This window comes from Pelodiscus sinensis, chromosome 7 (genome assembly GCF_049634645.1).
Source record: "Pelodiscus sinensis isolate JC-2024 chromosome 7, ASM4963464v1, whole genome shotgun sequence".
NCBI lineage: Eukaryota > Metazoa > Chordata > Testudines > Trionychidae > Pelodiscus > Pelodiscus sinensis.
In genome coordinates, this window is record NC_134717.1 from 75,787,076 (window position 1) to 75,793,076 (window position 6,001).

Genomic DNA, 6,001 nt, shown 5'->3' on the forward strand with positions numbered 1-6,001 from the left:
AATCATTAAAAAAAGCGATAGAGAATAAGACAGAGAATCTTTTTTTGCCGCTATATAAAACCATGGTACGCCCACATCTTGAATACTGCCTACAGATATGATCATTTCATCTCAAAAAAGATATATTGGCATTGGAAAAGGTTCAGAAAAGGGCAACAAAAATGATTAGGGGTTTGGAATAGGTCCCCTATGAAGAGATTAAAAAGATTTAGACTTTTCAGCTTAGAAAAGAGGAGAGTAAGGAGGGATATGATAGAGGTATATAACAGGGGTGGCCAACCTGAGGCTCATGAGCCGCATGCATCTCTTCCCCCTCCCCCGAAGTGTGGCTCATGAAGCCCATCCCCCATGGCTTGAAAGTCGCCTCCGCGCCCCCAAAAACGGCCCTCTCCTCCCGTCTCCCTGTGCTGACCTGGGCAGGGGAGCTGTCTGGTGCGGCCATGAAAACTGCAGAAATAAAGATGGAGGCAGGCGGCAGGAGCCTGCTGTGGCCAAAAAGCCTCAAAATGTGTTTAACTGCAGTTTCCTAAAGGGGCAGTTCTCTATTTTTTTTTTTTGCTCGACAACTTTGTGCCGACTCTTTGCACTGGATCCACTTCTGCCTTGGCTCTTTGCCCAGAATGGGTTGGCCACCCCGGTCTATAAAATCATGACTGGTGTGGAGAAAGTGAATAAGGAAAAATTATTTACTTATTCCCACAATATAAGAACTAGGGGTCATCAAATGAAATTAACAGGCAGCAGGTTTAAAACAAACAAAAGGAAGTTTTTCTTCACTCAACGCACAGTCAACCTGTGGAACTCCTTGCCAGAGGATGTGGTGAAGGCTAGAACTTTAACGGGGTTTAAAAAAGAGCTAGATAAATTCATGGAGGTTAGGTCCATCAAAGGCTATTAGCCAGGATGGGTAGGAATGGTGTCCCTAGCCTCTGTTTTTCTGGAAATGGGTGACAGGAGAAGGATTACATGAGGATTACCTGTTGTGATCCCTCCCTCTGGGGCATCTGGTATTGGCCACTGTTGGCAGACAGAATACTGGACTAGATGGTGTGATCCAGTATGGCCCTTCTTATGTTATTATGTGCAAGGAGACCACATTCGCATGTCCTCTCATACTTGAGCATATTCCAGAGCACATATCCTATTGCAACCACATTAGGGTGGTTTCCATATTTTCTTTGTCACCATTGTTCATTACCAGATATCTTGGTCTCTATCCAACAAATCACATAAGTTTGTGCCAAATTCTGATTGGAGTCAAATCCCCTTTTGCATGGCTACAGACTGTTTACTGAAAACTGTATCAGTACAGTTGAACTGGTGTGACTTCCTAAATCTAGACAAGCCCTAAATGATGCCTGAAGAGATCATTGATTAGAGCTAGTCAGACACTGGAGCATACATTTCCTGAAAATTCTTATAAAAAAATAATATTTTGCTATTTAATTCAAAATTTCATCCACATTGTGTTGTTTTTTTACAATGTCTGTAACTGTATTTGAGGAACATTTTCACCTTCAGAACTGTTAAATGTTTTATCCTTGTTTTGCTGTGAGATTATGAGTTTCAAAAATTTTTGAACTTCTCTACTGTTGACCATCACAGTAAGCCTTAAACCATGGTGACTAGATATCTGATTTTGAATGAGTTCTGATCCTGCATTTCTTAGTGGAACCCAAACTCCACCTGTAGAGTAGTATGGTGAAGGATCCTGAAGACACTCTTTTGCTGTATGACGGCTGGAATTAACACAGACTGGGTTAGTTCATCTTGGCAATCATCTCTGTGCTGTGCGTCACTGAGTAGCCAGGCCTGGAAGTTCATTGAACCAATCTGCTATGTGTACTCCGGCCAAGGCAGATTTATTAAAGGACTCTCTTCCTGTTAGATCTGAGAGTGGCATTGGGAAATACCTCTGGGGCCAACCTTACTGGCAGTGAAAAGTTAAAACAGCAATGGATAAAATCAGACCAAACATAGAGACAGCTGACACGGGAAGTGTATTGCTGCTGACCCCTCAGTGTACATGCCAGTCAGGCAAGGAGATTGCAACAGATCCTGTAATGATGAACAAGGGAACTTTTTCAACCTGGTTTATACCCCAGGTGACTTTCAGACAAAGCTCTTCTGCAGTGCAAGTAACTGACTAAAAACCAACTGCAGGCAGTGCCGAAAGGAATGACAAGGGCCTCTTTCCTGCTCTTTTCCCCTTCAGGCACATTGACAGCTTCCCTACACTTCCTTTGTGAAGCCTGTCAGCGCCACGCTGTCATTCAAAGAAGTTTTGTCATCTTTATTAACTTTCTTTAAAAAGCACCCTTCCACCACTCTGACAAATCTGGTTCCTGGTCACTTGGTGTATTGTGTTTCTGAGTGGTTGGGTGGGTCGGACTCTCCCAAGACGGCTCATGGAGGTATTACTGGTACCTCCCTTTACTGGTCAATCTCTCTGTGCCCTGGGAGGAAGTCAGCCCAAGTGAAGACAAGCAGCTACACAGCTGCAGTTTCAGCCTTTGGGGCAACTGTCTACATTCCATTGTGTTTTCCATTCCTGCATTTAGCAAAGCCAAGGTTGGTCCAGGGTGCTGACCTGCACCTCAGGAAACTCTGACTCAAGAATCTGCTCGGCCACAGACATTCTGTGCAACCTTGGGCAAGTCGCTGTGCCTCAGATTCCCGCCGGAAAAATAGGAATAACAGCACTGCCCTGCCTCACCAGGGATGTTGTGAAGACAACTACCATAATGAGAGTGAATCTCTCAGATGCAATAGGAATGAAGCCTGCAGCCAAGGACAGGTAAGTACCTACAGACAGTAGATGAACTGTGTATTTTCCGTGATCTCAAATTTGACAAATGAGACTGCACCTAGGAACAGATGGGGTTTTGCCCCCCAAATTGTTCCTGGGTTTCAATCCTGTGTGTGCACACATGCGTTCAACTAATACAGTGAGTATACTGTGGACAAGAAGACGAGCACAGTTTTTGTGGATGAATGGCTTGGCTGCCAACATTATCAGACGCTGAGTCAGGCTCTTATGACTGCATTTAGGCTTCTAAAACAAAGCAGTCTGATTTTCAAGTGTGCTCACAAAGTGTGCTCGGGGCATAATGCAGGCCTGAGCTCCCACTGAGCTGGGGTTTGTGCATCCGTCCCTAAGGCAGCAGCATGGAAATGTGTATCCTTAGGCTCACTGTGCTCCAGGGTAGGGCTAGCCCAGAGCAATGGCATAACCTGGGGATCACGGGCAACACACATCCATTGACTGGCCCAGGATTCCTTCTGGGCGAACACAACCCCCACAGAAGTCCCCAGGACTCAGCCCTGCTACTGAGTCAGAACAGGGACAAAATTGGCTGCCAAGGTTGGGAGCAAAAATGAAATGAAGGCTGACACTTCCTTGTTGCCGAGAATATCCCTTTTTGGTTTTACCTTTTAAATAACTGCATATGAATCAGGGCATAATGCAGGCCTGAGCTCTGCATTCTGGCTCCAGTGGTGTCTATACAGTCCATAACATTAGTTCATCTGTGTGCCATGGATTTGTGATCACTTTGCTCTACTTTCATTCAGTGTAGGATCTGTCTGCCATCTCAGGCAGCAAGTAAGACAGATCGCAAGCGGGGAACAAGGCATATCAGAATTCCCTATTGCTGCAGAATAGGCCCTCGCCCCCGTTCAGTCTGAATGCATCTACTTGCTGGAAGCTACATCCACTGCATGGCTCTTTGTTCTGGAAATGATCATACCCATCGGTGTCCAATGAAGCCATTAAAAAAAGAGCCTTGACTCTATAGCTCAATCACATCCCAGAATTACTTCCATGTGACCTTGAACAATGAGCTGCAAACTGACTGACCTCAAGGCATGAACTAAAATAATACCACGAATAACAGGAATGATGGCACACTTAACCCTTTCCATTCCTCTGTCGGATTTCCTCATGAGAATAGAATGCCAAAAGATCCTGGAACTGTCTAGCTCAATGAGAGAAATGCATTTCCTACATGGGCCTAGCCACTGCCTGTCAAGGGAGAGGTTAAAGAACTGGGAGGAAGAATCCATGCATCCTAGCAGATTAAAAACAAGCAACAGTAGAAAGAAGGAAAGAAAGAAAAGTTGCAAAAATGAATGTTGGGGCCTGAATTAGCTGAACACACTCTGTGAGAGGTTTCTTGCAGGACATGTATTTATCAAATCAAGAGAACAATAAATTGAGGAGATGATCTTTATTGTAGTGGCTGTGCTCAAGAGAAATGAACCCAGTGGCTGTAAGGATAACAAACTAGATTTAGTTGATGATTTGCTTTCAGTAAAAGGCCAAGGCTGTAAATAATTTAAAAATGGCCTGTCCTTCATTCGCCAGCTCTTGTATAGGAACACCTAATCAATGCAAAACATATTTCTTAAACAGTGCATGAGAGAAGCAAAGCACTGAACACATGTACACACCAACCACATGCTGGAGTGGCTTATTGGATGCGTACAAAGAGTTACTATTGGAAAGTAAATTAAGCTGCAACCTCAGAGTCAAACTTGCTGACTTCATGACAGTGTCTAGTAAATAATCACTACTTGCACATCTCCTTCCACTGAGAGGCACTAGCATATGTCTTTGAGTATGTTCTCCTGGTAATTGCACAGGAAGATTACACGTTTGGTCGCCTTGTCTAATATGAATAATGCATAGTGAAGGGGGGGGGGGAATCCCCAAAGCTCTAAGATGCTTGTTTTTAAATGGATTCTTTTTTTATTATTTAGATGTCACATCCATACTCCAAAATAATTGTTCTGTTCTTCTGTCACTGCAAAAACCCATGTTTGGGGGGAAGAACACACACATGCACAAACTAAACTGAGATTATCTACACAAATTTCCATTGTAAATTTGAGAAGCAAAAATCTAACTCTTGTAAAAATAACTAAAAGGATTTCTGCTGGATTTTGGTTTACTCTTGACTTTGTAATCCATTGTGGGAGAAATCCTTCCATTCATTCATGTTTAGATTAAGTAACACTGATAATGCTAGGCTGTGGAAGGTAGAGCTACCTGACCCCGTTTTAAGAATGTACTGAAACTGACTGCTCACATCTGCTTAGAAAACAGAGGCTTTGCTTTTGTTCCTTCGGTATCTTCCTTCTTCTCCCCAAATCAAAATGGCTAGTCAGCACAGCTTGCTTTTTCTCACTCAGACTGTTATTTTCTCTTATAACTCCCTCTCAAAAGACAAGAGTCAATTTAAAATCCACCGAGCCTAAAGGCTACACAGCAAAGTGCAGGGAAAATACAGAAATACATATGTGGAAGCTGAGACATCGAAATCTAGCACAAATGATTGTTTCTGCTACAGATGAATGGTGCATTTGCAATACTAATATGGAATAAAGATGTTATTCTAAACAGATCTGCTCTGGATTCACACACAAAGAAAAGAATTCCCATTCATACATTTAATTTTGATTTTCAGTTGCAGGACCAAATTTTTGCTGTGTGAGACTCCACTGGACATACTTCATACTAAACAAATGCTGGGTTTGAAAGTGCATGTATTTACATAACATACAAAGCAATAGGTAACACTAACAATAGTTAATATTGCATACATTCATGTTAAACAACGGAGATATCTGTATTGTCTGTAAATGCTAGCATATGATACGCAATTATTAATCCCTCAAAACTGTATTTTTACAATAGATGCATAATACAAATTGCATTATCCTTTTCAGGTCACCTTAAATGAATAAATCAATGTTTCCATATTTTAGCTTTTCTTTCTTTCTTTCTTTCTTTCTTTCTTTCTTTCTTTCTTTCTTTCTTTCTTTCTTTCTTTCTTTCTTTCTTTCTTTCTTTCTTTCTTTCTTTCTTTCTTTCTTTCTTTCTTTCTTTCTCTGATCTACTGAGTCTAAATTAAAGGCAAATATGGAATCATTGGTTTAAAATGTTACCCATGTATCCATTAACTTTGAGCTATTCACACATAGTATCATGGAGTTTGAA